This window comes from Canis lupus, chromosome 6 (assembly GCF_011100685.1).
Source record: "Canis lupus familiaris isolate Mischka breed German Shepherd chromosome 6, alternate assembly UU_Cfam_GSD_1.0, whole genome shotgun sequence".
Classification (NCBI taxonomy): Eukaryota; Metazoa; Chordata; class Mammalia; order Carnivora; family Canidae; genus Canis; species Canis lupus.
In genome coordinates, this window is record NC_049227.1 from 2,290,232 (window position 1) to 2,314,555 (window position 24,324).

General features: G+C 46.8%; 1 protein-coding gene across 2 annotated transcripts in view; it reads right to left on the bottom strand.

Annotated features, from left to right (window-relative positions):
* Window positions 1-24,324, bottom strand: part of GALNT17 (polypeptide N-acetylgalactosaminyltransferase 17) — a 436,312-nt gene that overhangs the window by 242,839 nt on the left and 169,149 nt on the right. The window lies entirely within an intron of this gene.

A 24,324-nucleotide genomic window follows, 5' to 3' on the forward strand; every position in this document is an offset into this window, starting at 1 on the left:
AATCAACCAGTGCACTCAAATCTTTGTCCCATGGTCTGCTTCTGGGGGAACCCAAACTAAGACATGTACTGGAGACCCTGCCCTGATATGCACATGCCAATAATCCTAATCAAGGGAGCAGGCCTTCTGCCTGCATAGGACCGTGTTGCCTGACACAGCCCGACCCTGCGGGCGGATGGGACCCCTGTCTATGGGGTCCTCCTTCATGGCAACTCTCCCATCTCTGAAAATAGGGTGAAAGAGAAGAGAGTCCTCTTCACGCAGGCTGGACACGGGAGTGTAGAGCTCTGGCCTCCCTAGAGCTCCCAGCGACACGAGAGGTGGTTTAATGCCCAGGGGACACGCTCTGCAGGCTCAATCACAGGAGCACTGGCGCCCTGTCCCAGGGGGACTGGAGAATTTGGTCCTGTGCTCAGGCTGAACCACGTTGGGAATACCGAGCGGAAACTGCGCAGAATGGAAGGGCAAGCTCAGGCATCTCCATACGTTTTCCTCCTCCTTGCGTGAGACTGAACAATACATAGCACACATGTTAGAGGAAGAAACAAAGGAAACCAGGTGAAGGAATGGAGTGAGAGGGGAACAGCACTGTGGAAGGAGCCAGAAAAAAGGCTGTTTTTTATGCGGAACAGCTTGGGCTGTGTCAGGCCATATTAATCATGCAGGCAATTTTCGGAAGAAAATAAAGTTTTGTTACAATCTACATTTGTGTCTCCTGGAGGAGACTGTCCAGGGATCCATTGATCATGGAGCCTCATTTTTACCACGTCGCTGTAAATTCACTTCTGGGGGCTGCCAGGGAGATTAGAATGGTTATTGACGGGCTTCTGGGCAGTTGGCAGGAATCATCCCATTTGCTGCGTGGTGATCTGAGGGAGGAGGGCACCCCGGAAGGTCCCTCCGAGCCCCCTCGACCGCCCTGAGCCTGGCAGGCCGGCAGCTGCTATGACTCACCAGCCCACCCACGTGAGCCACACGCTGTACACACTCACTTATTGCGAGCACTCCTCCCTCGGGCTGGTGTCTTTGGCCCCTTGTTTTTAACACCTTCTGGCTTGGAATTAAGAAGCCAAAAGACCAGATTGCATCTTACCAGCACTGCTTTCACCCACAGGCAATGGGGTCATGATGCAATCAGGACTCAGGGGTGAGTCAAGCATCTCCACTGGAGCACGCAACTCACCCCCACCACCACCCCCGCCGTGAAATGGGAAACATGGGAGCCTCGAGGGAGGAAGGGGGGACCTCCTCCCGCCCCATTCAGTAAATCGTGGAGGAGCAGGTTTCAAAAATGAGAATCACTCTGTCACGCACTGGACATGTCACCTGCGCACACTGTTCATATTTCTTCATCTCTTAAAGTGTCAAAATAATCCACACCACACCTAGCTGTGGGTGCCAGGCTAAGATCCCCACAAGGATCATTTCACAGCACCGTACAAATGCAACGTACCAACTCAAGGAAAGACCCAGGCGGCCTGCCTGCCCCACGCTCCCACTGTCCCCTTCTGGCTCCTCTGTTCCCTTCTGTGTACTCCCTATCACCATGAGCCAGGCTTCCAGAGCTTTCACTCAGCCCAGACCCTTCCTGCAGGACCCACCTGGGATTCTCCTCCCAGGCCTGGCCTATCCAGGCCTCTATCCTTGCCCAGCTTACAATTCATCTCTCCTGTGCCCGATGCCCTCAGGGTTTCACAGTGGGCAGACAAGATGAATGCAGTCATTATTGTGAAAATCCGCATTCTTTCTTTGGTCTTTAATGTCTAGGGAGGTGGACTCCGCCTCAAAAAAAATAATAATAACCTTAGCTGGCTTATTGCCTGCTATGTAGAAAATGTACAGAATATGCTGGAGAGATGGGCACTGCATGCAGTGTTGTGGGTTTTTTTTTTTTTTAAGATTTTATTTATTCATGAGAGACACAGAGAGAGGCAGAGGCATAGGCAGAAGGGGAAGCAGGCTCCATGTAGGGTGCCTGATGCGGGACTCGATCCCAGGACCCCAGGATCATGCTCTGAGCTGAAGGCAGATGCCTAATCACTGAACCACCACTTGCCTCGGGCACTGCAGTTTTGAAGCAGTAGGGAGTAGGTGCTGACAGATCCACAACCAGATACCCAGTGCCCAATGGCAGAAGAGGAGTGCGGGAGGGAAGATTAAGTGTGGATGGTGCAGGCAAAGAGAGAGGCTCACAGGCCATAGAAATACAGAGAGAACACCCAGAGAAAGGGAACAGACATGGCTCCTACCCCCTAGCAGTTGATCCTGAATTCCCGCTGTGGCCTGATGCCCCTCAGAGAGGTTACCAAACCACACACATCCGGGTGTCCCACCTTGTACACAGGCTAACATGAAAGAAGCCCTCCCGGTCATTCCCAAGTCCCCACAGAACTGAGTGAGTGGAAGCCGCTCTGTGCCCAGTGCCCCGGTGATGTGCATGGTACTCTTGGGGTGGCCCAGTGATGGCTCATGTCAGGCAGCTGGACAAATGGACTTGAGCATCAGCTCACAGCTTGGCTTCTGGCCCCTTCTCTACATAATGGAACATATGAAATCAGACATGTTTCCTGCCCATCCCCCTCTCCCGACCGCCTTCCGGGCTACAAAATCCAGGTAAGAGCAACCTGGAAGGCTGTGAGGATAAAGAAGAGCTTCTGGATCTGCAGATACCTGCAAGGTACCCAAGAATGAGCAGAGGATGGCATGCCACAGAAACTGCAAAATACTGCAAAATCCATAGCTGGGTATTGTGTGCTCCCTCTAGCAACACAGGCTTGGATCTGGGTCTGGGAAATCACACACTTCCTTTCAATCACAGGTCAGCGAGCAATGAACAATCTCTCATCTGAATGGAGACGGCTGGCAGGAAGGCTGTCGTAAAGTCTGGATAATTTTCAGTCCATGTGTAAGGCCCAAGGGGCTACGGGGAACTTCGGGCCCAGCCCTGTCTGCAGAGGGCTGATGGGGAAGCAGTCTGAGAGAGAAAGCAGAGACAAGTAACCAACCAAGCGAGACCTCTCAGACACCTTACATCTGTCCTGTCTGCCTGTCCATATATCCACAGGCCTGGGATACTTCTGTGAACTTGGTAGCTCCCCGAGGGTAATGACTCCCCTCTCCCAGAGCCCTTGGCACTGACGTCACTTAACAACAAGAGTGTCGGCTACCTCCCTTCCTGGATGCTGAGTAAAGGGAGGAGATCTGGGGAGAACAGGTCACCTCAGAACCCACGAGAGAGGATCACAGTTGACACAACAGAAGGTCACAGGCTAGGCCTCCAGAGGAGAAGAAAACCAAGCCCAGAGAGCAGCTGGCCATGCCCTGTCACAGGCAGACCCCTGCCTGTGAACCCCTTTTAAAAAGGAGACGACTCACATGACCCCAGTGCGGTACAGATCAGAGGGACCAAGTCACACTTGTGACCCAGTCTGTCAAGCTGGAAACAAAAAGATGATGCCCAAACATCCCCACTGTTGTAAAAGACCTTAGATGCAATGTGGTCCAGAAAGCCTCAGGAAACTTAGAGATGATGGAGATGATGACGATGATGATGATGATGATGATGATGATGATGATAATGATGGTGATAACCAACATTTATATAGTGCAGGCTATGTGCCAGAAACTTCTGGAAGCTTCAGTAGACTTTTCTGTCTCATTGAATCCTCACAGCAACCTGCCTATGAAATAGGCAGTATTATCATCCCCACTTCACAGATGAGGAAACTGGAGGTGCACAGTCACTTGCTCTGAGTCACACAACGAGCCGGAAAGGCAGCAAGGGTGCCTGGAAGTGAACTTTATCATCTGATGTTAGACTCTTTCAGATGCCCCTGTCTGACCAAGGCAGGGTGTAGGAGCGCTGAGGTGAGGACTCCCCTTCCAGGGCCAACCCAATCTCTCCCAGTCACTCAGATCACCAGGACGGTCACCATGTGGCCAATCTGCAGGGCATTCCTGGCTGCTCACCATCAGCTCTGGCTCTGGGTGCAGTGATGCCCCTCAGTCTCTGCACAGTGTCACCCCACCCTAGTGAGGGGACAGATTAGTAAGCACTGCCCAGGCTCTAATTCTGCTGCCGGTACCCAAGACTCCTGGGTTTTGCAGCTAAAACACATTCAACACTTAAAACAAGGCAGCTTGTAACACAATGCAGTAAATGCTAAGTGCCAAACGGCTGTCCCTACACCAGATGTGACTGATGGACTGAGCTGGATCAAGGGGACAGGGAAGAGGAGCCATGAACTAGAAAGGTGGATCAATGGGTCAAACTTACATGGTCAAGAAGAGAGGGCGGGATGGACAGTAAGAGCACTTCTGAGCACACAGAGGCACTAGGATCCCCTTCTTTTTATCTTCCAGGGCCTTCCAGAAGAAATCTATCTAACCTTGTTTAGAGATGGAGCAGTAAAGAGTCAGGTCTTGGAATCAGAGACTCACATCAGGCTCTGCAAATTCCTACCAGGCTGATTCATTTTCATTTTCAAAGCACACCAAAAACATGCATAAGGTCACAAAGGTCAAATAATAAAGGTTCTTTGCAGCATGTGCCAGCAGCATGGAGTGAAACAAGAGGGAGGAAGAGTGGGGAGTCAAACAGAATACGTGCTTTGAGTCAGAAAACACCACCTTGACCCCAAGAGCAGCCATGCTCCAACAAGCAAACTCTTGAGGATGTGACAGGCTTGGGGCAGACACATCTTCACATCCACTCCATCTGCTGCTGTGAGCCGATGTGAGAGGTGAGGACTCCTTCTATGACTGCCCGTCTACCACCATCACATCCACACAATATCAAATCTGCTTCCAAATGGAAGGTCCAGGTCCAGGAGTGTCTCCTTTTCAAATTCTGAATGTGCTTTATGTTTGAGAGCAAATCTGGGATGCACCCCTGTGCCACTATCCCCTGCACTTTGAGAACTGGCACACCCGTTCCCCCGACCTGGATGGCCACATGTGTCCTTGGCTTGGCCACACTCTCATTGATCCAAAGCAGACACACTTCATGTATACTCGACCGTCGCAAACTGAGAGGCAAAATTCCCAAGAAAGCACTGGTGTGGCCCAGCCACTTAGCAATGGGATTCATTTTCCAAACAGTGGTGTCCAGTTGCCAGAGAGAGGTGACCAGGAAGGAGAGGCAAGTGCGTCAGCCCACCTCTTAGCCGCTGCCCGAATTCCGAGTCCACATGCATTAAGCAAATGTTTAACTGAAGATGTGGCTGGTGTGTGCCAACTCAAGCTCTACCAGGCCATGGGTTATGATCAACCAGGAACAGAAATGGGTCTCCTCCTAGGAAGCCCTACTGCAAAAATGCCCACATTCCTGAGCCCAGAGATGGCCATGAACATTGACACTACACATGCCAACTGGCACAAAACTTCAGAGTACTCCACACGCTTTCTATGGCACACCAGCAACAACTTCACTTATTCTTCAACAAGAAGACAAATTGCTCGCTCCCATCTCCCTCAGGCTCAATGTGGATGTGGGGCCAGATTATGAAGTCAGATCCCAAAAGCAAGTCTAACTGACAGTGATGCTCCATTTTATGTGTCAACTTGTCTAGGCCTTGGTATTTTGGTCAAACAGTATTCTAGATGTTTCTGAAAGTACTTTTGTATTTTATTTTATTTTATTTTATTTTTTGCTTTCCCTAAGAAAGTGACTCTTTTTTTTTTTAAGTGGCTCTTTTTTTATTTAGAAAGGCTAATCTATCCATTTATTATTTTTTAAAGAGTGATGTATTTGAGAGAGTGAGAGAGCATGAACAGGGGAAGGGACAGAGGGAAAGAATATCCAAGTAGACTCCCACAGAGCACAGAACCTGAGGCAGGGCCCCATCTCGCAAGCCATGAGACCAGGACCTGAGCTGAAATCGAGTCGGATGCTTAACTGACTTAGCCACCCAGGTGCCCCCAAAGTACTTTTTTTTAGATGAGGTTAATATTTAGATCAGAAGGTTTGGGTCAAAGCAGATTACCCTCCAAACTTTGGGTGGGCCTCATCCAATCAGTTGAAGATTTTAAGAGAAAGAAGATCGAGGACCCCCCAAGGAAGAGAGAATTCCACCAGCAGACTATCTTTGGAATCTAGCTGCAACATCAGTTCCTCCCTGGGTCTCCAAGCTGCTGGCGAGCCCTGCAGATTTTGGATATGCCAGCCTCCACAATTACGTATGCAATTCTTTGAAATAAGTTCTCTTCAGCTCTCTCTCTCTCTCTCTCTACGTATCTATTTACATCTATCTATAGACGTAATTATAGACGATAGAGATAGATAAAGAGACAGAGAAAGTCTCACACTGCAACCGATGACAAGACAAAGCCAAAGTTTCCACTATCCACGGATCCCTCTCAGAAGAGGGCCCCCCACCCCCACTCTGCTTTTACCACTCCCCGCTGGCCAATCTCCCTGTGGCAGGGAAGGGTGCCCCCTACCCCACGGAAGAACTCAAGGCCACCAGCAGAGATTGCCAGAAATGGTCACCGGTCGATAGCATCAGCAGCAGCAGCATCCAGCAAACGTGCCGACTCTCGACCCAGAGGCCCTGTGAAGCTCCAGAGCGGGGCCTCTGCAGGTGGCCAGGTGAGGCGCTTCCGAGTCCTGCCCTCCACCGCGAGCGTGTGCACGTCCAAACTGAGTGAGCAAGTCAGACACTCCCGGCCTCTCCCATCTAAATGAACAAAAGCCCCCTCCAGCAGCCTGATTGCCGGCTCTCTTCTCCTCACCCCCACTTGCCACCTGCCCTCCAGTTCCTCACTCCACTCTCACTTGGCTTCAAGTCACCCTATGCCACTACAGCTGCTCCCGGTGGCTTCCAATGACATCCACGTGGCCAGAAACCAGGGAAACTTCCCACTCTGGCCTCGGGTGAGCATCGTTTCTGCAGGATGTAACACTGTTGCCTCTCTGCTTATATAAACACGATTCACTCTTGGATGCTGCACACTCCGGGTTCCCCTGAGCCCCGCCTCTGCTCTTTCTCCCACGCGACCTGCCCTGGCCGCCCGCTCTGATTCTGGGTGGCCTCTCTGCTAGTCCTCCAAATCCCCAAACTCCTTAAGCTTCTTTCTCCACCCTCCAATGGTCTTACTTTACAGACTCTGACTTGGCTAGAGTCTCTACCCAAATCTGTGGCTCCAATCATCACACTGGCAACTTCCAAACCCGCGTGACTCACCTAGACCTTGGTTCAAGCATCAACTTTCCGTAGGACATCTGCACCCGGACATCTCATAAGCCCCACAAATTCAGCATGCCTAAAATCGACACCTGCTCCATCTGAGCCTTCCTGTCTTCATTGCAGCGCACCCTACTCTCTCTTTTAGGGGTCAAGCTAGAATCATGACACATTCACCACGTCTAGTCGGTCATCAAATCTGGAAGACTCTGCCATCTTTAGGATCTCTTTATGACACTCTTCCCCCCCGCCCATTTGGACCCTAGCTCCACGTCTCATCATTTCCCTCCAGAATGACACCAAAAGTCACCTACTGGTGCCCTTTGTCCTGCCTGACCCTCTGCAATTCAACCTTGTTCTATCCACTGCACTGATGCCAGCATGACTTATTTCCTTCCTTCCTTCCTTCCTTCTCAATACTATATTTTTAAGTAATCTCAACACCCAACGTGGAACTCGAACTTACAACTCTGAGATCAAGAGTCACATGTTTCACCCACCAAGCCAGCCAGGCACCCCCAAGATGATCTTCCTAAAATGCAAATGGGGGGGACACATGGGTGGCTTAGGGGTTGAGCCTCTTGCCTTTGGCTCAGGGTGTGATCCTGGAGTCCCTGGGATCAAATCCCACATCGGGCTCCTGGCAGGGAGCCTGCTTCTCCCTCTGCCTGCATCTCTGCCTCTGTGTGTCTCATGAATAAATAAAATCTTTTAAAAAAATGAAATAAAATGCAAATGGGATCCGGCACTCTTCTACTTCCTTGTCTCTCCACTGCTTTCAGAATCAGATTCAAGCTCCTTGGCTTGGCACCCAATTCAGCCCCATCTCATCCCTCTAACGTCATCTTGTCCCTCACTTCCTCCAACTACTGAAAACCATTTGTACTTCCCAGAACCAGGAATGCCCTCTCTCAATTCACACTCTTTCTTCTCTACCTAAAATGCCCTTCCTTCTGCCCCACATACCCATCCCCATCCAGCCCCCAACCTTCCAGCATGTCCCCCCACCATGCTCCCCCAGCCGGATGCCAGGTCCCGTCCTCTGTTGTTTTCTCTCTTTCATGATGCAAGCTGCCGTCCTGAGACCTTTAACTCTCTTCTCTCCCATTTCAAAGCATCCATGACTGGGGGCGGGGGGGGGGGTGGGGTGGGCGGGTTCTTCATTTTGTTTCCTCAGAGCCCAGCACAGTCCTTGGCAGATAAATGGTTACCGCACGAACAAATGAAAACCCTCCTACCTTGCCTATTTCTTCTCTCTGCTCTTTTTATGATCAAAGGCCTCCCTTATCTCCTCCCAAATTATAACATGGCACCTCCACACTTAAAAAAGATCCCATCCTGAACTCAACTGCCTGCTGTCTCCTTTGATTTACTAATCAGAACTCAAATTCCAAAAACCTAAACCATTAACCAGGCCTATATTCCTTTTTTTTTTTTTTTTTTTCTGCTTGCCTCATCAAGCCTCTCCTGTAATCCAAGGAAAGAGCGGTATCATTTTTAGCAACAGCAGACCTTGCAAAACAAGATGTGGGGCTGAGCCACTCAGATGTACGAGGCCCCTGTGCCGGACCTCTCATTATAAGGGAGAATGCACACTTTGCTGAGTGGTTTAATTTCCTGAAGTTGAGCTCTGCACTTCATCCAGGAAGGAGCATCACACCTCATTAGCTCAGTTCCTGCACAGAGCAGCCTGTGGGACAATCTGCCTACTTCAGCACCTGAGCTCCGTGTGGCCTGCCCATCAGCCTTACTGGGGCAACTTGCACCCATCAGGAGGCCGCTGGCTCCATGCCTGGCACAGGTTCCTATCTTGGGGTCCAGAGGGCCCTCAGGAAAAGCCCCCCAAACTGAATGCAAGATGTTGGGGTGTAGGAGGATTTATTTCTACTGAGGTGAGAATTCATGCCTCCCGTGGGCTTCCCACAGAAGCCTGGCAGGAGGGGGCCAGAGGGCGTCTGCAGCCCTTCTGCAGCCCCCCGTCCTGGGCATGAACCTGCGCCAGGCCTGCGCCCTGTTCTCAAACACTGCCCCATCAACAGAGCTCAAGTCCTCCCCTGCCAGCCTACTTCCTACAAACATTTATTTTGGAATATTCCCCAAGTCATTTTTGAGTTTTGAGCTGATTACGTCCTGGCTCCATGGCAAAGGTGCATTCTCCTTCCATGGCTTCCTGGGAAGTCTTTCGGAGTCACAAAGAGCTGCTTTTGCAAAGACAAGGTTATTGTCTTTAGCTAGAAAATCCATGAGACTCAGCTATCCTTGGCCAGGTGGCAGCGTGTCTCTTTCTGTCTTCAGAAGGGCTTTGTTGTTTGTTTGTTTTTAAGATTTTATTTATTTATTCAGGAGAGACACAGGGAGAGGCAGAGACACAGGAAGAGGGAGAAGCAGGCTCCCTGAGGGGAGCCCGATGTGGAACTTGATCCCAGGACCCCAGGATCACAACCTGAGCCGACGACAGATGCTCAACCAGTGAGCCGCCCAGTGCCTGGTTTGGTTTTTTCTTTTTTTCTTTTTAATGAAAAGGGTTGATTCCCCTTCTTTAACCCTCAACCCTGACCACAGTCCCCTGCTTAGTGCAGCACGGTTTTTCTAGAAGGGAAGGGAGGAACCATACACAAGAGGCCGGAGGCAGGGGGAGCCAGGGAGGGGCCTCCTTTGGATTCTCAGCTGCAGATGGATCTATCTGGCTATGAGGAAGCTTATCCTGTTACAGTCAATGGACAAGAACAGAAAAAGAAAAGAAAAACCCTAGAGTTTCATTAAGCAATGGCTCAGGAACAGAATCTCTAAAAGCAATTAGGGGTAAATGAATGCAGACAGTTTCAGGCCAGAGCTAAGAAAACCTCGGTGCACTGAAGACCCAGCAGATGCGGAGTTCTTCACACATGGGATCCAACCCATAACCTTCCAGAGGGGAGCCCTGCGAAGGGGGATGCCTGATTGCTGCCGGAGGGCCCAGATACACCAGGGAATGATGCAAAGTGGAAATGATAAATAGCCAGGTTCTGAGGCCCCACAGATCCAAACTGCAGGCAATCGGAGTCCTCAGAGAAACGGAAGGACCTGAAACGCTCTGCTCTCAGCCAGAGGGTCACCCCTCCACCCGCAGCCCCTCACAGAGCTCCAATCTGGAGCCGCAGGTCATCTTCCAGAACGTCAGCATGGCACTGAGAAACATCTTACTAAGCTGGCTACTTTTCCTTTCGATGCTCTGGCCAAGCTGGCCCGTCCAGCCCAGGACGCTGACCCTGAAAACACTTCTGTTGATTCCCACATCTGGCCACCCCTGTCCCTAGTACTCTTGTCCTCCACCCAAAAAGTCTTCCCTGGGGGCAGCCCCCACCCCCACCCCGGTCAGAGTCACATCACATGCCAGCTGCTCCCCCCGGCCCCGCTGAGTGCCAACCTGACCCTGCCATCTCGGTCTGAAAACGCCTTCTCCCTCCCTGGCGGGCCGGAGCAGTTGGGCAGATTTTGTCAATCCTGGTGGCAAAATGCATTCATTGCTCCTCACCCCACAGTGTGTGCAGGCCCTCAGTCACGTGACTTCGAGGTTCTTCTCACCAAGGTGGCAAAGTCGATGTCCCCACACATGGGATCTGGGCGCAGCCACATGATTTGCTTTGACTATCAGGACCAGGTGAAGGGCTCACACATGAACCTTGAGGTGTTCTCCTGCCCTTGGCCATCACCTGAGAAGCAGAGGGCTAGCCCTCTGGCCCCGGGGTGGGGGAGAGGGGGCTGGAAGATGAGTAGTAAAAAGGTGACCCCCACCCCCTGTAGAACACACATGCCTGTGCGAGTCCAGCCTTTGGGGCCACACGCTGTGCTAAGAACCTTACAGTGTCTGCATTATCTCATCACTTGTCACAGTGAGCCAGGGGTGTACCCATTGCACTGATGGGAAACCTGAGGCTCAGAGTCACCAGCCCAAAGGCAAGCGAGTGTACACAGAGCCAGACTGGAAACCCAGAGCTACCTGACTCCAAAGCCCCACACTGTAGCCTCAGAATAAAGAGATGATTTCCCAAGGATGATCTGAATGGAGGGATTTGGGATGGCTTCTGCTAAGCCAGGTCTCCAAACTGGGGCTTCATATCCAACCTCACTGCAGCCTCCGCCTCCCCCAGGAATGTTGTTTTGACTTGTCAGTCAGGAATTTTCTGGTTGGCATTGATGAGGTCATTGTCACAGGAACCCTCCTCCATCCCCCAAAGTAAAATGGGTAAATCACCTAGTAAGACCCCAGCCCTTCCCCCTCAGGAATTGTCACCCTACCTGAAACAATCCTTTCTTTTCCTAATAACTTCTCACTCCACCTCCTTCCTATAAAAACCTACTGGGGCACCTGGGGTGCTCAGCGGTTGAGCATCTGCCTTTGGCTCAGGGCATGATCCTGGGATCCTGAGATGGAGTCCCCCATTGGGCTCCCAGCAGGGAGTCTGCTCCTCCTTCTGCCTGTGTCTCCGCCTCTCTGTCTCTCATGAATAAATAAATAAAATCCTTTTTAAAAATCAAAAAATTAAAAACATACTTTGCACAACTCCCCGGAGAACCCTGCTATTTGCTAGATGAGATGCTGCCTAATTCATGAATTGCCTAATAAAGTCAATTAGATCTTCCAGTTTATTTGGTAGAATTCTCTTTTTAACATGCTCATTCTTTATATTTAACTGTAGTCCCAGTGCTCTATCAAACATGTATTACTTTCGTAAGTTTAAGATACTAAAATGTTACTTTTTAAAAGATTTATTTACTCTCTATGTCTAAAATAGATAATAAATAAATAAATAAATAAATAAATAAATAAATAAATCTTTAAAAAAAAAAAAGGGATCCCTGGGTGGCTCAGCAGTTTAGCACCCGCCTTTGGCCCAGGGCGCGATCCTGGAGTTCCGGGATCAAGTCCCGTGTTGGGCTCCCGGCATGGAGCCTGCTTCTCCCTCCTCCTGTGTCTCTGCCTCTCTCTCTCTCTCTCTCTCTCTCTCTCTCTCTCTCTCTCTCTCTCTATGTCTATCAAATAAATAAATAAATAAATCTTAAAAAAAAAGATTTATTTAGAAATGATTTTAGCACTTGCCAAATAATTCCAACGTTGACCAGAAAGTATAAACAGGGAAGAGTAAATAACAAACTGTAGAGGGGGAAAGGGTATTAAGGAAACCCGGAGACATACATGATGCTCAATCCAACATAAAGTGACTATCTAATCAAGAAGGAGATGCCAGACACGCGGAACAAAGATTCTAGAAACAGATCTGATCTTGCATAATTTATGCCAAGGTGGTTCCACAAACCAATAAGGCAAGATTCTCACAATAAATGGTGTTAGGACCACTTTATTGGGAGAGACACTCACAGTCTTTCCTACAAATACACTGAAAGTAAATTTTCTCTCTTTTTTTTAAGTTTATTTACTTAAGTAAACTCTACATCCAACATGGGGCTCCAACTCACAACCCCAAAATCAATAGCTTCATGTTACTCTAAGCCAGCCAGGTGCCCTTAAAAGTAAATTTTAGATAGACAAAATGGTTGAATGTAGAACTCAAAATATAAGGAAAGCAACATAAATATGTATGGGAATATTCATACAGACTCTGGATATTGAAGAATCTTCAATAGTTTGGTAATATTTGTAAACCCCTGATTACAAAAACAGTAAAATTAAAACCGCAAACTGCACACACACACACACACACACACACACAAACACCAAAAACCTTAGAGTAATTACAAGGGGGAAAGATAATAAGAACCCAAAGAACACAGATAAATAAGCAAAAACCATGAACACACAATTCAGAGAACAAAAGAAATAAATAACAAACATGAAAATAGGTGGACCGTCACTAGTAATAAAAAGGATTCAAACAATAATGAGATGCCATTTCGCCTCTATGTGGTGGAATTATAAATAACTTTGCTTCTTTGTACATTTTTTGTTATGTTTTATAGTGAGCAAATATAACGCAGAAAAACACATCAGTTTTGATTAATACATGAATGACAGACTCATATTACAAAATGAAAAGGAACCTTGATGCCTGACTACTAGCTCTCAGAGTTTCATACAGGCCTGACATCAGCTGGCACGAATAAGAATCACCCCATGTCATCCTCACAACATGCCTTCTGACATCCAATCAGAGAGAATTCTGAGTCAAGACCAAAATCACAACTATTTTACCTTTTCAAATGCAGTCAGGGGAGAAGAATGACTGGCCTGATCTCATCGGTTATCCATTCCAGAGAGCAAGCATACCTACCACCGCAGTAGACCTCCACTTCTTTTCTCTACCTAGGAGCCATTCCAAGATGGCCTTCTATAATAAAGGGTTTCTATTCTAAAGGTATAATAAACATAAAACCAATCACTGCAATTGTAGACCTTCTTCTGTTAGTCAACATGTAGCTTTGAAAGGGCACAAGAAACTTAAATATAAAATAACTGTAATTTTGTTTAAATTATGGAGTTAGTTCCAGCTCTATACCAATTTCTTAAGGTTATGGGAACTGCCCATTTACAATGATAATAAATGCTGCACGAGACGTGAGCCCAAGCCCAGGCATCTTACAAAGAAACTGAACCAGCCCACAGAGCCTGCCAGGCATCTAGTCTACCCATTAATAACCACTGATGAAACGACCTGGTGACTTCTGCGCTAGGGTATATTTCCACTCTGGAGGAGAACGGCATGAAAGCAAACTACAATCCTCTTTAAATGCCATTTCTACTGATTTCTCAATGTCCTGTAGAATGTTCCCTGCCACTTACACCATCGCTCAGATATGTTAATCACATGCAATTTTTATTCAACCTCCCTCCAGGTAATGCCTTTCCTTCTAAAATCCTACAGGTAAGATCTCACTCTAATTTAGAGACTTGTAGCCTGTTGATTCAACTCCTCATATCTTGGCGTGGTGAGGGAGGTACAGAAATGGTAACAGACACATGAAGCACGCAGTAATAATAAATCTGTCCACATGGCTAAAGGCCCCAACCTCAGCCTTCCCATAACTGGCCAGCAGGTTTAATGAGGTCAGGGACCACATCTCTTTGGCTGATACATCTCTAGCATACAGGTAAGGGCTCATCCCAGATGCTCAATAAATATTTGTAAAATTCATTAACAAGTAAAATAGAGAAAAGATATTCTATTCCCTTGTGGCATAAAGAGGTTGTGTGGAATGCACAGGTCTGGAATCCTAGGGATTTAATGAGGACCCCAGAATCACAGGAAGACTGAGTACCCTCCTGGGGTACCAGTCCGAAGATGCCACATCAGACCCCTGGAGAAGAAGCTCTTCTGGAAGAATATGGTGACTTTATTTAATTCTAAATATCTTATGATGGATGGAAGACAGTGTCTATCCCCCAGTTTTTTTTAAAAAGATTTTATTTATTTATTCATGAGAGACAGAGACAGAAATGCAGAGACACAGGCAGAGGGAGAAGCAGGCTCCATACAGGGAGCCTGACGTGGGACTCCATCCCAGGTCTCCAGGACCAGGCCCTGGGCTAAAGTCAGTGCTAAGCCGCTGAGCCACCTGGGCTGCCCTATCCCCCAGTTTTAACATGGATCTTTTGTTCCTCTAAAAGAACCTGTTCTTGGGGTGCCCGGGTAGCTAAGTTGGTTAAGCATCTCACTCTTGAACTTCAGCTTGGGTCTTAACTTCAAGTTGTGAGTTTAGGCCCTGTGTTGGGCTCCATGGAGCCTACTTAAAAAAAATAAAATAAAAAATTTAAAAACCTATTCTTTTATTTTTAACACATCCTAGGACAAATGTATATGGATCACGTGGAAACAATAGCTTAACGGTAACATTTTCACACACTGAACATCAATTATGAACTAACAAAGTGCTGAAGATACAGACATTTTTTAAAAACCTCACTATTACCCTGGAAAGAGAAAAAAACAGGTGATTAGTTAACTACAATTATGGAATGATAAATGTCACAAGGGAGGTTTGTTCAGGAAGGTCTAGGATTTCTGTCTGGAGGGTGCCTGCCCAGGGAAGGTTTCACAGAGGAGATAAAATTTTCCCTGTGCTGTGAAGCACTAGAAGGTGATTTCCAGGTGAGGACAGTGAATGGAGAGAGGGAAAGAAGAGAAAAATCTTTGAGCAAAACAAAATGAACCGCATGTGCAAACACAGAGGAGAGAAAATGTGTAATGCACCACCCATATCAGAAATAGGTGTTTCGGGGCATGTCCAGGGTGAGGAAAAGAAACCAGTGGTTGACCAGGTGCTCTGAAGGCAGTTTGTAAATTCAGACTCAGTCTTCAGTCCTTCAGCAGTGTGAAGCCATGAGGTCAAGGATTACTGAGCTGGGAAGTGGCATGACAACACATGGCATGTGTCTAAATCAAAGGACAGCATCCCTTCAAGTTAGGCCAAGATGTGACCTCAGAGGCTGAGTTCCAAGCTTTCAAAAAGGATGTGGGTGTACAAGTTTCCTGTCCAAGAAGCTCATTCATTTCACATTGCCCAGATCACAACCCCGGCTCCTCACTGGTCTGTTCACCCGCTCCTCATAAGGCCTGGGGAAGCTGGATTCTATTAAGACATCTTCCAAAAAAAAAAAAAAAAAAAAGACATCTTCCAAAGGCACTCACACTTGGCTCAGATACTTCAGTTCCTCTCCTACCCACCAGTTCTCTGAGTGGATCTTTGGCAGGGCCTCTCTACCCCATCCCGAATAAAGACCATAACAAAAACTACTTCCTTGACCAATTACATAAACCTACAGCTCACTGTGTTATTGACAGGAAATGATGTTTTTCAGTTCAAGTCATCAGAACTATGAACGTGGCATTTTATCTTACAGGTCCCAGATGGAATGGGCTGATCTCTGAAACTCAACTCAGGAGGAGGTATGTACTCATCAATGGCTGGCCACACCAGGCAAAGAAGCCAGCTACTTGCCAGACCGGATTTCTCAATTTCCTGGGGGCCTCAGGCATTAGGAGACCTCACCCAAATCTGGCCCATCCCTTACCAGAAAACCCACATAGCTCAGAGGTACCCATCCAAAAATCACCAACAAACATGTCCAACAGGGGTGCCACGTCAGTTAACCATTCGACTCTTGACTGTGGCTCAAGTCATGATCTCACGATCCTATCTGGGAGCCCTGGCTCAGCAGGGAGTCTACTTGGGATTCTCTCTCTCGCTCTCTTTCTCTCTCTCTGCCCCTCCCCCACTCATCCCCCCCATAAATAAATAAATATATATATTTTTAAAAATGTCCAACAGAAAGGCAGCCCTGCCTATGCCCAAGGCCAGTAGACCACATAGCCAAGCAGGAAATGTCCTCCAGCCCCCATATATGAAGAGAAATACCTGGCCAGGGGACTGGAATTTGGGGTTTCTACCAATACTCTTTTTGGGCCCATCATTCATCCTATGCTTATACCCAGTAGAATCGGATCTATGTTTTAGATAGATATTCCAAAGCAATGAGGAAGAAGTTTTGAAAAGGTGGAGCAAGAGAAGCAGGAAATCAATGAAAAGTAGAGAGATTTTGCAAGAAAATGAAGGGATCCAGGGTCAGGTGAATATTTTTTATTGATAAAAGGTATGATTTAGGGCAATTAGATAGTCATGAATGTATGCACCTGACAGCATAGTTTGAAAGCATGCAAAGCAAATGTATCGAAAATCCAAGAAGTAAAAGACAAATTCACAATCACACTGAGATATATTAACACAGCTCTCTCAGAAATCCAAAGAAACAAAATATCCAGTAAGTATATGAAAATATGATCAATCTCTATAGTAATCAAAGACATGCATCCAAGAGCTATAACAAAGTTTTGTTTTTTTTTTTTTTATCCTTTGGGTTGCCAAAACAAATTGAAGACAGACCTTATACAGTCTTGTCAAATGTGAGGAATGACACCCTCATATACTGCCGGTTGAAGTACAAATAGGCAAAATCCTTTCAAGAACAAGTTATCAGCACCCTGCAAAATTAAAAATGAACATGCCCAGCACGTTCACGCATTAGCAAATGTCAGAAAGACACATAAAGCAGTCAATGGTGGTTACCTTTGTTGAGAAGAGTGAGGTTTGGGCCTGAGGCTTTAAGAGGAATTTTTTGAGTTGTTGTTCTGTATATATCTGTGTAATTTATAAAGAATACATTCAACAGTTACTTGTGTACTTTACTTTATAAAAAACCTTGAAAAAATCTATTGGATGTGGCAGGTAGAGGATCATAGGAAGCATCTGTAAACTTGAACATAGTGCTTTTGTACGATGAGTAGTGGAGGAAGGAATATAGGGAGTGAATCAAAACTTCCTCCCAGAAGCCCAGCAGTGAAGGGAAGGGAAAGAGGAGAGAAGTAGGTTTAAAAAGAGGAATCTTCACTTGGCATTCAGCCCCAGCAAATGAGTCCCTCTGGTCCTGTGCTCCTACATCCTTAAAAAATCTTGTTCTCTCTTCCACCAGCAGGCCTGATTGCAGGCAGGAAGCACGTTAAGGTCTAGCAGGCAAAGTAATGACTTTTTCAAAATGAGTGTCCTGGCATCTAACTCTTCTTTTCCTAAGACATTTTACTCCCCGACCCTGGGTCTGTGTGTGCCTATGTTTAAAAATTGCCTTCCTGAGTAATTGCAAATGGGTTCTAATAAAAAAACATGTGTAGAAAATGTCTGTAATATTCCATAAAATCTTTCACTTTGCATACCGGTCCAAATGAATATTTATAGGATCGCTGTTATTTGGCAAAACGATGTTAAATTGGGGATTCCATTCCCATACAAACACCTCACAGAAGAGGGTCTGGGACTGACCTGGGTGGGATAAGGGCAGAGGGTACCAAGTCCTTTGAGGATGAGGGCTGGGGCAACAGGCTTCATTAAGACACCCCAAGCCTGCAAAGAAAAAAAGTGTGTAGGACACCAAGGCCCCAAATGGTAGGACTGGAGGAAGGTGGATCACCACACCTGTGTCCAATGGGTTTGAAATCAGTTACAGAGTTAGCATCCTGTTTCCTCAATACTGAGCTCAGGATCTGGGCCGGCCGGGATGGGAGAACGGGTCTGGCTTAAAAGGTCAGGTGTGAGGCAGACCACAGCCCCCTCTGTTCTGATGACTGGGGAGCCTCTGTGAAGCAGGAGCTGGCTCCAAAGATTCGGATTCCTGATCTGTCTACAGCTCCAGGTACAGGAGCTGGTGGCGGCCTGGGAGCATTTTGTGACTTATCCACGCACACATGGTCTCTGTGTCCAGGTGGATGCGATATGGACAGTGAGGAATGACAGAGGATGCAAAATACTGGCAACAGTGGGGCTTGCTCGGGTGTAACATCAGAGGGTTTCTGGAGGAACAGACGGCCCCAAGTAGCACCATTAAGTGTCAGCAAGAGAAATTTTTATGTATGTCAAGAAAGGCATTGAAGGGCATCTCCAGCCGGGGCTTCTTGGGCTGCTGTCCAGTAATGTTTAGTAGATATTTCACACTGTGCATCATGGAACTTTCGAGGAGCCTTGTGTACCCGCCCCTGGGCAGCCCACGGGCCCTTCCCATCCTGGCTAGTTTCAGGGCACCAGGGGGCTTGCTGGTGTGCAGAGAAGCAGGCAGGGGGCACACATGTGTGTTGCAGGTGGAAGAGAGTGCTGAACTGTTACTCATCAGTCCACTTTCTTCCATATCAGTCTGAGCATGATTATTTGACACCTTTGGGAACCCAATTACTGCAGCTCCTTATCTTGGCTGCAAGTCAGTGTATGTACAGCTGTTTCTGCCTCCCTCCCCACACTGCCTCAGTCGCTTTGAATGATGCTAGGTGCAGCCAAGTCCTCCAGCCCGGGGAACACGGGGCAGGACAGCCTCTCTGCCCCGAGGTATCTGCTGGGCAGGCCTGGCCACCAGAGAAGCACAGGAGATGCGCAAGTCAAGGCATTGGAAGACCACCGCCTGCCTCGCCTGGCTAATGGGGCCTTGGCCACAACGCCTCAGGGGTCGCTCCCGAAGGTAAGGGTCTGGGTACCAGTCTAAGATCAGGCTTCTTGGACTTGACCATCTATGTGAACCACAGAGAATCTTGTTAAACAGCAGATTCCAATTCAGTAGGTTTGGAGCGAGGCCCAAGATCCTGCATTTCTAGCAAGTTCCCAGCAGATGAGGAGGCCATGGGCACACGGATCACCTTGGCATCCTAAGGATTCCGAGCAGAACTGCCTTTGCATTCCCGGTCTGCCACAGGCTAGCTGTGGGCAAGTTACCTAACTGATCTGGGTGCAGAGTGAGGAACGGGGAGAAACTGGGAGTGGGCACAGAGGAAGGATAATCTTGAGATGGCAGATGGTGGGGCCCGGGAAGCTGGCGCGTCCCAAGAAGTCGCCTGAAACGGCAGCCGGTGTGGGTCGCTGGTCCCTATAGAGCAACCAGGACATAATGTATGTTTGGAGGTGACTCTGCTCTGAGGGCAAAGATTCCTTTTTTGTTTCTTAAGATTTTATTTATTTATTCATGATAGACGGAGAGAGAGGCAGAGACACAGGCAGAGGGAGAGGCAGACTCCATGCAGGAAGCCTGACGCGGGACTCAATCCCAGGACACCGGGATCACGCTCTGGGGCAAAGGCAGACGCTCAACCACGGAGCCACCCAGGCAGCCCTGTGTTTCCCAGCGCCTGGCGCAATCCAAGGCACACCATCTAATAGTCCAAAGTTACTGGTTCTTGAGCAAATTAACATAATAGAAATGAAGGAAGACTTGAAGGCCTCTTTCACAGTTGGAGCAAAGGGACTGTTCTCGCAGCGGCCCAGAGCGCCTGAGGTTCACCTGGCATCACACAACCAGAGCAGCAGCGACCTGAGTTGCCCTTTCAAAGCCTGGAAACGGGTCAGGCCTGCTTCACACCCGCTGAGAAGGCTATTGCTGGGGAAGGGCTAGGGTGGGGCGTTTCCTGTAAAAATATACATGAACTGATTTGTTTTCCTGAGACCTCTTTGCCAAGAGAAATGCCTCTAAATCAGCATCTTGGCCATAAAAGCAATAGCAAGTCTTCATCTGAATCGCAGAAGCCACGTGTGATGTACTCCCTGAGGCCCACACGAAAGCTTCGAGGAGGCGAGATGGGATCAATGAATTTCTTTGTTAATCTTGATATTTGCAGGAAGCAAACAAACCAAGCACTCTGCAAATCACTGGCTTTAATCTTCAGAATTACTTATAGTGCCATTTAGGAGAGTTTTGTTTTCTGGGGAGATTTGCACACAGCAGGCGGCAAACATTCTAATTGCCGTTAAGTACATTTGGTGTAATATGTTGGGGGAAATGTAGCCCTTGCATCAGTTAAGCATGAACACACGTGCTCACGGGCAGAAAGCAAGTTTGCACGCAGAGGCACTCACCACAGAGCCAAAAATCTCCCACGGGGAAGAGGCTGCCTCTTCCAGTCATGCACCATACCTGGGCCCAGCCATAGTTCACTCCCAGAAACAAAGGCCCAGACCAACTGTGCTCAACCTTTTATGCCTCTCTCTGCTCACTCTCTCTTTCTCTCTGTCTCTGAATTCATTTGCAGTCAAGATGCAATGCTATTTATAACATATATTGTGCTGCAGTCACTAGGATTTGCAACCTGAAGCAGAAGGCTTTCAATCTATGCAACAAAAGTAAAGCTCAGTGGGAAGTCAATGTCACAGCTATTTTATGCCGCCAAGTTTACAGCCACAGGTGCCCACTTCTCCGAGCAGATTAAAACCTCCTTGCAGTCAGGGAGGACCTCTTGCCCATTTTCACATTCCTCAAGCTCTATGTCTGCCACACAATAAGTATGAAACTGCTATTCGTTGAAATGAATCAGAGAGCCTTCCCAAGGCACAGGAATAGCCCATGAAAAGGAACGTGAAGGCCACCTTAAGGAACGGAGAATGGGGGTGGCAGGCTCGCCAAGAGCAGCGCACCAATAGAGCTTGCTGACTCCCAAATCACAACTAAAATGCCAGACAATTGTTTGAAAAAATGATAATCTGATCCTGAGCCGGTTTCCATTCAAGGTCTTCCAGTCGAGTGTGAAATAATTCATGAAGCCCTTGGCTGCAAAAAAGAAACACTTAAAAAAATCTGACAAGTTATCTACGTAAATAGTTCACCCATAATAAAGAGAAAAGCAGAGAGCAGTTATCCGACTATTCGGCTTGAGGGGAAGCCAGCTCTAGACCGTAACCGGGCCAAGTTTCAAAGCACCAAAGTGATAGGCTGCACCACAGGAAACTGCCATTTCTGGTCAAACATCAGCAATTTCATGTGGCTCCACCAAATACACTGAAAGGACACGCAGCACTAAACTAAATCTACTGTAAACAATTTGGTGTCTTCACCATCTTCTAAAAACTTTGAGCAAACTCATTTGTTCAAAAATTAGTTCATCTGGGGGATCTCTGGGTGGCTCAGTGGTTTAGTGCCTGCCTTTGGCCCAGGATGTGATCCTGGGGTCCCGAGATCATGTCCCACATCAGGCTTCCTGCATGGAGCCTGCTTCTCCCTCTGCCTGTGTCTCTGCCTCTCTTTCTCCCCGTATCTCTCATGAATAAATAAATATAATCTTTAAAAAAAATTAGTTCATCTGATCATCCAGATACTAAGACTACCAATTCAGATGAGATGTGATCTCCCATTATCAACATGTAAAGAAAAGGAAGAAATGCGATTTTCAGGTCATGGGAGTCACTGAAGCAAAGAACCTGGAAGGAAGGAGTTTGTGATGGAAAAGTCATTTTGCAAGTTCCCAGGAAGCATGGCCATGGAACATCAGCCATCGCTCTAAATCCAGCAGACAGACAAGGCAGGGGGAATTGGTGTGAACTCTATATAATGACAGACACTGCAAATGCTTTGGTTTTACTAAATCTCAAATACCAGATTGTCACTTGTTCCTCTCTCCTAATAGCAAGGGATAAAATATAATATATGGAAGGATTCTTTTTTACACTTTCTGATGGTTATAATTTATATCAAGAAACAAATGAACCCCAAAGAAGTTACTGGTGACCAATAAGTTCTTGTAGAATGAATATATGAATGCTGATGCAATTAGGCCAAGAAATATTACATGAGTTACCCAAAGTCCCTCAAATTTCAGTCTGCAGTGCTGTGACCAAGAGTAGTTGTTTCTGTATTTGATTTTTATCATTTTTCCCGTCGACCTCAGTGACTCTCAAACTTTATTTATTTTTAAAGATTTCATTTATTTATTCATGAGAGACACACACAGAGAGGCAGAGACCCGGGCAGAGACGCAGGCAGAGGCAGAAGCAGGCTCCCTGTGGGGAGCCCGATGCAGGACTCAATCCCAGGACCCCGGGATCACAACCCAAGCCAAAGGCAGATGCTCAACCACTGAGCCACCCAGGCGTCCCGACTCTCAAACTTTAATGGGTATGAGAACTATCTGAGGTGTCACTTGAAATACAAATTGCTGGGCCCCACTTCCAGGGGTTCTAATCCAGTCTACATAGGGTAGAGTCTAAGAATCTATAGTACAAAAAGAACTTAAAGGGACCTTGGTGCAGTTTCTCCACTGATGTAGGTCGATATTCCCATCACTATAAACTTTAAATCCAGTATCTCCCAACTTCAAAATAGCAACGAAAGCTTTGGGGTCCAGAGATCCAAATCTTCCACCACACTCTCCAAAATAACAATAAATAACGGCTAAAAGAGCAAATAAAATTACAGCATTACCCTAAGACAGAGAACCCCCAAAACTTCAAATTATCATTAATAGCAGAAAAATGAGAAAGCAGCGTTCGTGATCCTGATACCACTAAAAGTAGATTGAAGACAAAAAGCATTAAATGCAGCCAATTAAACGGAACAAAGGTTACTTTTTAATGCTACAAGCCATAATTCACAGTGAAGATACAAAAATTTTCATATCTATGTGTCAAATAATACAGCCACCATCTTTATGAATCAATATAGTAGAGGTAAGAAAACATAGGCAAGAATCCACACTAATAAGAAATCGTAACACCCTAAGTTTAGCGCAAACAAATCAAAGAGACAATGAGTAAAAATATAGAATGCTTAAGGGGCTCCTGGGTGGCTCAGCTGGGTAAGTGTCTGCCTTCGGCTCAGGACACGATCCTGAGGTCCTGGGATCAAGCCCCATGACCTCGGTGGGCTCCCTGCTCAGCAAGGAGTCTGCTTCTCCCTCTCCCTCTCCCTCTCCAGTGCTGTGACCTGTGATCAATATATATATATATATATATAAAGTATGCTTAAGTAATACAATCACTACGATAGAATTCATGGCTACCTATCAAATGTTACTCCTGGAAATAAAACACCTTCTCAACCTCAGGGGAAGTTGTAAAAAAATAATCACTAAGGAAACATCAGTATATATCATAAAGTAGAAATATTACAAACCACAGTCTCTGATCACAATGCAATAAAATTAAAAATTATTAATAGTTGTTTTAAAGCCATCCATCTGGATATTTTTTAAAACTGCTACTAAACAAATCTTGAGTCTGGGGTAAGTAGAAACCAAAATTAAAGTACTTCTAGAAAGTAATGATAATGAAAACAGCACATAAAATAGGTAGGCAATAAGAATATTCCAGGTCTTGGGATGCCTGGGTGGCCCAGTGGTTGAGCACCTGCCTTTGGCTCAGGGCGTGATCCCAGGGTCCTGGGATGGAGTCCCATATTGGGGTCCCCGCAGGTAGCCTGCTTCTCCCTCTGCCTATGTCTCTGCCCCACCCCTCTCTCTCTGTGTGTGTCTTTCATGAATAAAAAAATAAAATATTTTTTTAAAAAAGAAATATTCCAGGCCTTAAAAACTTCTAGCAGCAAAAATAGTTGAATTTCATTACCAGCTCAGAAAGCTAGAAAAAGAACCATAAAGTAAGCCACAAAGAAATACAAGGAGGGCAATAATAAGTATAAAAGCATAAGTTAATGAGTCAGAGAACAGAAAATGTAATATCTAATCAATAAATCAAAATTCTAATTTTAAAAAAGCAATTAACAAAATAGACAAACTTTAGCTACTTTAATCAAAACAGGAGAAAGCAAAAAACAAAATAAGAAACCAAGGGGAAAAAATAACTCTTGAAACAATTTTTTTAAGAGAGAATAATTCACAGATGTATGCAAATAAATTTG